Here is a 10,721-nt window from a genome sequence, read left to right as displayed (position 1 = left end):
TCTATAAGTGTTATGTAAATGGACATTTTAAATAATAATAAGAACATTTTTTAATGGATAAATTTAACCCTTAGTTACTGTTTTTGCTGCTGAGAAAACTTACCTGATGCCCAAAGGTAAAGAAGGAAAGCTTTATTTTATGTTACGGTGTATGGAGATTTTAGTCTAGTCTTCCTGGTCCAAAGCAGAGCAGCTGGTCACAAGCCTTTCGGGTGGTGTCACTCACAGTAGAGTGGCACTTAGCATTATCCTCACCCAGAGCTATGCTAAGCCACTAATTTGTAGACTAATTTCTAATTTGTGATCAGACACTCTCAATGCAAATTCACACACTGAAGATCAGACCACTTTTGAAGAGTCACACCTATGAGGCGCAAGGCTTTGAGGGAACATTTTTTTTTTTTTTTTAATGTATTTAGGACAGGATCTACAGAGTCTACAGGGTCTACAAGGTTTCACTACCTAGATAAGAGTCATAGTGATCCTCCTGCTTTCAGCCTCCCAGGCGCTGGGATTACAGGCATGCGCCACCACGCCCAGTCTTCATTGTTGTCTCAGCATGCCCCAGGAGAGGGCCAGCATGGCAGGCCAGGGAATGAAACCCGGCTGCTCTGCCCTAAGCAGTTGCTTCCCTCTGCTGAGCTATCTGGCCAGCCCTTGGCGAAACATCTTGATAGGAGCCACGACAACACTTCACCCAGTAAGGCAATCCACTATTAGAAAATATGGTCAACTATGAAGTCAGAGCATCATCTTACAGCGACGATGTCTGGGAAGCAAAGAAAATTGTGAATGCTGCTGAAAATTCTCACCTACATACAGAGATGTGAATATATATTTCTTCTTAAGCTGTACTAATGGTTACCTTTCAGTGAAATTTAAAAGTGAAAACTGCATGTGCCACCGTGTCCAGTCTCCATTTCCATCTCAGAGTGCCGCGGGGCGGGGCCGGTATGGCAGGTCCGGAGATTGAATCCCCAATCCCTGTGCCTGCTTGCAAGTGCTTTAATCTGCTGAGCTCTTTAATCTTCCAGCCTGAAAACATTGTATTTATTTAAAAAAAAATTTTTTTTGGCAGAACCGGGGATTGAACCCAGGCCCTTGTGCTTGCCAGGGAAGCGCTTATTCCACTGAGCCATCTCCCCCGCCCCTGAAAACATTTTAATAAAGAGTAAAATCTAGAGAAAATACAAACATGAAAAATACTACATTGATGTAATACTATCATAAATAAAGCTTTCAAATTTAATCTTCACTTCTGAAAATGTCACTATTTTAACAGTATATAGATAATTCCAGCTGAAGTTTTGTGATTTAATTTCTCTTTCTTTATAAATATTTTCTTGGGGCTGGGGAGATGGTTCAGTAGAATAAGTGCTTCCCTGATTCTTGAATTTATCTTAGAAGACAGTTACTTGCAAACAAGATTTTTTAAAATTAGTCATCTTGTGTACAACCATGTTAAGAATATTGTTTTGTAATCAAAAATTAGAATATATATAGGAAAGACAAATAACAGCTTTACTTTAAGTGTGATTTAAAATTAGTGGACCTAAATTCTCAATATTCCCAATAATTTAATTGAGTAAAATCTAAGTAAACGAGTTCCACATCTGTAGAATCAGTGATCCACGGATCGTAGTAATATCCATCATAGAGATGCAAGAATTATGTCCTGCAAATGGGTACAAAAGAAATTTAAGAAGCTCATGAGAAGGGTGGAGGCATGAGAGACAGAAAGGAAAAGCAATGAAAAAAATTAGGATGGGTTTTGTACATCTACCAACTTTCTACAAGGAATGCAAATATTATTTACTACACACATTACTAAAAATTAAAATTATCAAAATAAAGTATGTCTATACTGAAAATATACAGAAGTTTTCTTTATTGTTCCCTAAACAACACTGTATAACAATTCTAACTATGTGCACTACATTAGATATGATAAGATATTCAGAGAGGACTTAAAATACACAAGAAAATGTGTGTAGGCTATGTGTAAATACTGTGCCACTTATGCAAGGGAATTGAGCATCTGTAGATTTTGGTAACTGTAGGAGTTCCTGGAAACCTTACCCATAAAAGATGACTATATAGTTAAATAAATATGATTGTATTTACATGATATTCTCAATGCAACACACAAAATAAATGATAAAGTGAATAAAATGTCAGTATTATTAAAATATTTCAGGGACAGTATAATGCTAGACAGAATTCTAGGTTGGTAAACAAAATCACTGAAAATAGAAATTTTTAATTGTGGATTATGAGCAAAATACAGTGGAAAATCTTACTAGGAAGAAATAGTACGATTTCCAAAGCCATGTATATGCATAAAAATCCTGTGCTTTCTTTGCTTCTTTGCCTAGTGTTAACCGCTTCCTTGTAGAAAAAAATACTCAAACAATATTACAGATAATCTAAACTGATAATTTTCACCACAGAAAATATTATATAGAATATCTGAACTAATAATTTCTATCACATACCTAAATAAAACAAGATAAAAGTATTTAATTAAGAGCTTCATCTTTCTCGTCTCAGACAGAAAATTTCTGAAATAACATTCCTAAACAAATTTATAACAAAGAATACTTTAAAATTCATTATATTGTATGCTTATCTCATGCTCTGTTTGATTCTTCAATTTAATAAAACCATTATTTAAGCAATAATATTCATCCTATTAGACATACTGTACATTTGAAGATTCCTGATGCATTTATGTATTCATTTTCCTGAATTTCAAGTAATTCTCACAACTAAACAACAACATCTGATTAAACTTGAAGGAAAGACCAAAGTAGATATTACAAGTACCCAACAAGTATATGAAAAGCACTCAGTGTTACTAATCACTGTGGGAATGTAAATTAAAGCCATAATAAGAAATCATCCCTCATCTATTAGACTGGCTGTCACAAAAAGATGAAAAATAAGACAGTCTGGCAAAAAAGAGAAACACAGTACATTGTTATCAATTGTAGCCCTCTGTTATCTGATAGTTCTTCCAAACTTTTTGTGCCATTTAAGTTAAATTGTGTAGAATAATTCCAACAGACAGATATAAAATCGAAATTATGGAGACTTTTATATTTCAAACATATTTTTTAAAAATATTAAAATAACCCAAAGTAGAGCTCAAGAGAACATGCTAGTTCTTTGTCATGAAAGAAATATTTCCTTTTTCACAAAATTTCAATAGTGATTAAGAATATGTCTGTAGTTGTAAGCGGTTTCCATTTCTAAAATAGGTGTACTGCATGTGAATTCTTGAAACTGAGGAAATGTTGGAAACTCACCTCCTTGGCATCATCTGCTTTGTCCCTTTTAATTGAATGCACTTCTTGCACCACCTGATTGATCTGAGGTATCTTTGTACCTTGAAGTTCCGTGTTGGCAGCAAATATGGGATATTTCGTGGAAAATGGAGGAAGGAACTGTGGGTACTACTGCATCAGGGTTTTGGCTTCTTTGAGTATAATAAATAAAATTATATTCTTTGTCCCAGTTATCCTTAAGTGAGAATTCTAAGTAGACAAGGACCTTGAAGAGGTCAAAAGTTAGAAGGCAATAATTAGAATAATGGATAATACTTTTCTATCTATCTAGACTGTGATTGGGGAACAATTACAACAGTTTGCTGTGGTACAGCCTAGCGAATCTAGAAAGGAAACCTTTCCCAGTGAGGAGAGAAATTGTGAGGGGAGTGTTCAGTCATCTTTCATGGTCTTACCCTAGCCCACCAAACGAATAAAAGTTCTGCTTCTGCAGTCACTGGCCCAAGACTTAGCAGAGAATGAGAAGCTCATTTTTTACAAAGTATGACTGAAAGAGGAGCACTTCTTTTGCTTTTCTCTTTCATATTATCCTTGCTTAGTAGGTTAATTGGAATCAAGATAAATCTAGGGTCCACACCCTCTGCTTCTTTTTCTGTCACACAGAAACAAGCAGTCAGTCCAAGACAAGAGCAAAGAGGGAGGCTGGAGCACTAGTCTCCCTTCATGCCACGGCCCGTGGGAGAGTTAGTCATACTGCACCATCCTACAGCCCTGCGAATAGTCTCAAAATGTATTCTGTGGACACAGTTGTCTTGCTGTCTTTCTCCACAGGTACTGCTAACACTCCAAAAACTAAAGATGATATTTCATGATTCGAGAAATACAGTTTAGCATATGTCCCAAGATACAGTGGTTACTTTTATTTTTCTTTATATTCACAAGTGGGAAAAAAAGAAGGGATGAGTAGGCCACCAAATATTAGCATTTCTGCGATTAGTAATACTTCATTCTTTACCACACTGTTAGATCATTATCTTATTCAATGCATCCAACATCTTTATAAGTTAGTCTGTATATCCATATTTATTTAATGACTAAATGATACTTTTAAGGTTAAGTCATTGTCTGAAATCTGACAGGTGGTAAATGGTGCAGTCTGACTTCAAGCCTTGGTCTTCCAACTCCAGAACTTGAATTCTTATGCTCTGTTGACACAGGCCAGTGATTTTTGGCTCAGTGACTTCAAGAAAGCAGCTGTTAAGTGAAGATCATAGAAGTTTCTCACTGTGATTTTAAAAAGACAACTGCTGCTCCTGCTGTTCTTTCTTTGCTTGCATGTGGGGCCACAGACACCAGCACAGATCTGAAAAAGTTTGCTTTTGATTGTAGCCATCATCTCCATGGGTGCATTCAGGGGATGGATGATGCGACAGTAGATAATAGACATGCTAGGCACACAGGTGTGTTTCCAGATTAGTCAGGATGCATCAGCAGCATAAAGAAATCCTCACTGAAAGAGAAGGTGAGCAGATTGCTTCCTTGCGGCCCAGACGGTGGGGCTCCTCTTGTCTTATCTTCAGGTCCTGGCAGCCGAGACTTGTTTCCCTGGATACAAGAGCTTCCCTGCTTTGAGGGACTGAATTATCGACTGTGTTTGAATTTGTTCAGACAATCTCAGAAAGGACAAATGCTCCCTGAGCAACCTAAGAGATTACACTTTTAGGCAAGTGAACAGACATACATTGTTTCATAAAATATTTTATATGGCTATTGTATTTAAAATTAGCTTAAAACAGTGATCTTATGCTCAATAAAGAAGTTATACTAAAACTATTTTTTCACTATAGATAAACGGTTTTAGTGGCAGAACTTTTCTGATAAATTATTTTAGGCATTACTTCTTGTGTATCAGAAGTTATGCCAAATATACTACAACTTTTCTATTCATTTAGTGAATTAATGCAACTTTAGTTCCTCGTGTGTGTGTGTGTGTGTGTGTGTGTGTGTGTGTGTCTGTTTTCAACATAGGAATTATATCTTTGTTTTCTTTTCATTCCTGATAGTACCTAGAACAAAGTCTTGAACTTTTCCCAGTTTTTTTTTTAAGGTAAAAGATTTTTTTTAATTAATAGTGAACTGGATATAATCTTTACCATTTTAACTCTGGTATGTCTATACAGATATTATAGGTTTAGCTTGGTTTAGTGACTGGTGTGTATTGCAAAAGGATTTTCAATCTTGAAGATATCAAGATACTGTTTTATAGAGTTCACTAAGTACATAAATCTGGAAACTTCCACTTTGGACAGCGTAAGAGTGGGGGAGTAGAGAAAACTATCAGAGCCAGAAATCTGGTTGTGATCATAAATCTAGCCTTTGAGGTAAATGGGCCACATCACAAAGCTTGTGCAAAAGGAGATGGGAGATACAAGCTTGACTTGAATAACTATTATAGTATCTTAGGGAAACTTACATTTGGGGTGTCGGTCCATACTTCACAGATGGTTGACAGCATTATGCTTCTTAATATTCCCACGTTAGAAAGATGGCACCTGATCATATCTTGCTAGAAAGGCTCTCCAAGATTTAAAAATTACTCTTTAATGAGCCAAGATACATGAATTTTTGATAAGATGGGTTACACTGAGGAGTTCATAGTTCACATTAGAGGAATTCCAACCACAAAATTTATATCAAATGAACTGAATCTCAGGGAGGGAAATGGAAAATAATTTTGAATTTGTGAAGATTACTGTTAAGATTGTAGAGATGGGTGATTCCAAACTCAGCTACAGCATGTTTCTTCCTCCTGCTGTGTATGAACCTGGAAAATGCTGCATAAGTCAGCTGCTCTCCTCCATTTGCAGTGCAGCTGGGAAGACGTTCCAAAGCCTGACCAATCACTAATGGATGAATGAAGTGACATCAAGGTCACAAAAAGACTATATCCATTTGTCTATAGAAAGCTTGTAACTACAGGAAAAAAAGGAACTTCCCTAAAAATAAAATCTCCTACCAAAGTTCACTAAAATACTTTAACTGTCACAGTATAAACTATTCACATTTAGAAATGAAGATTGTATATGACTAATGTTTAAAGAGTGAACTCATGCCTTAATATTCAAATACTAGGTAATTTTAAAGAATGACAATCCCTGCTAAGATCATGAGAGGCACCATTCAAAGAATTTTAGTGTAATATACTCAATGACCTTAATACATCTTGGTAAAGCAAACTATTTGCAAAACACTCCCTGAAATAAGAAACAAACAGTAATAGGAAAAAAAAAAAAAAGAATTGAAAACAAATCAATTTATTTGAAATTACTGACATTTTAAAATAACTCTTCACATAAAAAGCAAGTAAAAGATTTAAGTTTTGTGAAACACTGAATAATCATCCCCCCACATATTAGTGTTATAACTAAGTATAGTCTTTGTGGTGGACTAATGAATGCTCAGCTTGAGTGGAATGCCCAGTTGCACCTTTCAGCATAATGTGGAATGTGGAAGACCTACCTGAAGATTATTGACTGAAACACTGGGTGATCCCCATTTTCCTTGGAAGGGTCTTCCAGTGCAGTTCACCTATGGGGCCTGCTGGAGACTCCCAGCAGTGTGTCACCAACTCCCATGCCGCTCATGGGAGTATTTGTAGTATTTGTCTGTGGCTCTCTTCCAGGAGCTTCCATCTTCTCCTTCACCTAGGCATCATTCTCTGGGTCTGGGAATGCTCTCCAGCTCTCAGTACCTGCCCCTGGGCTTCCCTGACGCACATAGACCTTTGGTGTTCTGAACCAGGACCCTCTGATGAGGGCTCCTAGGGGCCACTGCCCTGGACTGCACACCATTGGCTGGATTCTTTGAGTCTCTAGCTCACTGACAGATCTTCTGTGCTCTTCTGCATTTGACTTCCTGGGTGAATATAAGATACTCCCATGTGTCCTATATCAAATCCACTCCCTTGCAAATCACTAAATATAAGCTTTAAATCAGCTTTGGTAATCTGCCCTATTTAGCATTTTTTAAGATTATGGACATCACAGTGACTAATGTTACCCCCTTATTATGAAAACACGAATCACTAGAAATTACAGAAAAGTGGTAAATATATTTCTCTGATTCATTCATTCAGCATGCTCAGGATTATTTCCTAAGAATGAATCAGATATTAGTAGTTTTTTGAAATTATGTCACTCTACACTTCAGCCTCTTTTACACATTAAAACAAGAAATTGTATGTGGTATACAAATCTCTCTCTCTCTCTCTCTCTCTCTCTCTCTCTCTCTCTCTCTCTCTCTCTCTCTCTCTCTCTCTCTCTCTCTCCCAAAGTTTAGTTCCTGTCTCTTCTTTATAGTCATAAATCCTCAGAGATCTCTGGAAATATAAACAGACATGCCAGGAGGAAGTTCCTACCACTCTGCTCCCTTAGTTCAGCTCAGTGGCACAGCAGGAAACCCTCCCCTGGACACAGCAGGTAACCCTCCCCTGGGGTGCTGCGGCTCTGCCTGAAATTTTCTCCTGTGGTGTTTTCACAAGGAAGTCTCATCAGTTTCAAAATCTTTTCTCTCCTACCCCAAATCTCAGCTTTTCATCTCCAAATGATTATTTTTAGTTTTAGTTGTTTTGCTCATATGTTATAACCTCATACATTGGATACATTTAAATGGAAATGTTTCCAAACAGACATGGGGGAGAACCTCCCACACCAACCACCAATAAGTTGTTTAGATTTTAGAAAACTTAGCTTTACCTTATTTAAAGTGAGTCAAATAAAAATTAATGTGGGATTAAACGATGTTTTATATGAAAATAATGTATTTCTATATTAGAAATCCAAGTGTATTTTATGGTTACCTAATTCTGGGAATGTTTGCAACTTTCATTAATTGGATACTATAGGAAACCTGTAATTGTTGTCAAGTGAATTACACTTTTTTTGTCAGCACAAAATAACACATTAAACATTTTATGTATATTGTATATTCATTATCTTCACAATGAAAGTGTATAGAATACTAGTATATGGGACAAGCACAGGCATTTTTTTCATCAAAGCCTGCAATTAATTTTTAGGTTTTATTTTTAATTGAAAAAAGTATAAAAATTTGTAAGTTACATGTGATGTATTTAAAAATGTATATAGTTTGAAATGCTCAAATCAGGCTATTTTAATAATCATATTCACCATTTATTTTGGTTGATATTCTAATGATTTTGAAATTTTGAAATATACATCACTATTAACCATAACCTCTATTTTGTATGACATGTCACCAGGATCTATATTCTTTGTCTAACTGAAACTTTGTAACTTTTAAAGCATGTATTTCCTTTTTCTGTCAGCCCTTCCCTTCAAATTCTGGTGACCATCAGGATATAATTTTTTTCATTTTTTTGTATGAGATCAGTTCTTTTAGATTTCATTTCTTAGATCATGCTGTATCTGTCTCTATCTGGATGTCTTTTTTTACCCATCATAATGTTTTCCAGATTTGTCTATATTCTTATGAAAGAATTGCCCTTATAGCTGCATAATATATGTCTATTTTACTTATAAAAATTATCTATACATATTAAATTTTAAATTCCTTTATTCCAAAATACACATATTTTACTATATTTTGATTAAAACAGATATTATTTTGAACATGAAACTGAAGATATATCCTTGAAAAGCTGATTTCATATACTTTGAAAATATATCCAGAATATGATATCATATGATGATTCTCTTTTTAGATTTTTAGGAACCTCCATATGCTTTTCTTTAAAGCTATCCTACAATAGCACCAGTCCTGTACAGATATTGCCTTTTTTTCTATATCTTCACTATCATATGTGGTTTAATTTGCAGTTCTCTGATAATTAGAAATTCTCAGAATTTTTTGTATGCCTGTTGGGTATTTGTATGTTTCACTTTGATAAATATCTAGTCTAGTCTATTGTCCAATTCCTAATACGGTTGTTCATGTTCTTGTTATTGACCATTGTGTTATTTATGCATTTTGATATATCCTTGACAAGCTGATTTCATATACTTTGAAAATATATGCAGAATATGATATCATATTACTTATTATTAAATTAATTATTAAATTATGAATTATGAATATTTTCTCCAGTTCTGAAGGTTTTCTCTTCACTGTATTATTTCCTTTTTTGTGTGGAGGCTTCTTATGTTGATGCAAGTGCATCTACTTTAATTTTCAAATCTATAACAAGACTTTTCAATACACATGATGCAAAAATAGAAACTATGAACAGTAACATAAATGAGATGTTTTGTTTTATATAAATAGCAAAGTGCTTTTATAAAATATTTGATGTTTTGTCTTTTATTCACAGAAAAGTAGTTATTATAGCATAATAGTTTAAACAACCCAAATATGGAACATTTTAAAATTATTAGTACCCTTCCAGTGCTTAACATTAAGCAATGTGGCTACTTATTACCTTTCACTAAATGAATTTTTGAACTATGCACATTTGCCTTCCATCAGCTTCACTGATTAAAATCAGAGGTTGCAATGTTTGTTGTTTTCCCATAAAGAAGTGGCTGAGATGGAAACTCATCAAGATTTAGAATTCTGTTTCTCAAGATTCTTCAGAGCGCAAATGTAAAAATGCAACAATATCTTACAATACTTAAATTTAGAGGCAAAAATACACTATTTAAATTAAAAGAATGTAACTTAATATTGAAGGAAAATGGTGAAGTAATATCTTATAAATATCTAAAAGATATTTTGCATATGAATAAGTCAACAATTTAACTATCAGTATGAAATCCCCACAAGAGACATTTTTCTAAATATGTCATATCTTTTTAGCTCTTATCAACAATTTCTTTATATGTAAGGCTCATGTGAATCATCTATAGCTTCATGATATTTTAACACTGTTGCATATTTTATGGTCTTACTTGAAATATATTCATAATATAATATCAAATAAAATTTATAGTCATGGTTTTTGATGATATTTCAATATTATTTAATGTTTGGTATATTTGATAACTCCTTTAGCAAAATTCTTATATTGTTACCCTTTGCTGCCTATTTACAGCCTTCCAAGAAAAGAGTACTTGAAGTATGAGACTTAAGGTGAAATCCGCTGACATCAGGGCAGAAACATCGTGTTGGAAGAGGGTGGCAGAGAAAAGCTGCTCACCTCATGGTAGCAGGGAAGCAGGTGGGCTGAGCTCCCTCCACTAAGGAGCAGAAGCAACTAGCACTCGAGGTCATACCTCTGGAGCTGTGCAGGCACACACAAAAATGTGATCAATGGAGCTCCTAGAAGGAACACAGACTATCGACGTGGATAATAAATCTAATCAGTCACAAAGGTAATTTCTCTAAAATAATGCTGAAAACAAGTACATTATATAAGTATGATAATTACTATTTTAACCTATAGAAATGAAATATATA

Source organism: Octodon degus, unplaced genomic scaffold, assembly GCF_000260255.1.
Source record: "Octodon degus isolate 3935 unplaced genomic scaffold, OctDeg1.0 scaffold00175, whole genome shotgun sequence".
NCBI classification, from domain to species: Eukaryota; Metazoa; Chordata; class Mammalia; order Rodentia; family Octodontidae; genus Octodon; species Octodon degus.
The sequence above is the reverse complement of the archived record's forward strand: the minus strand, read 5'-3'. Positions refer to the sequence as shown.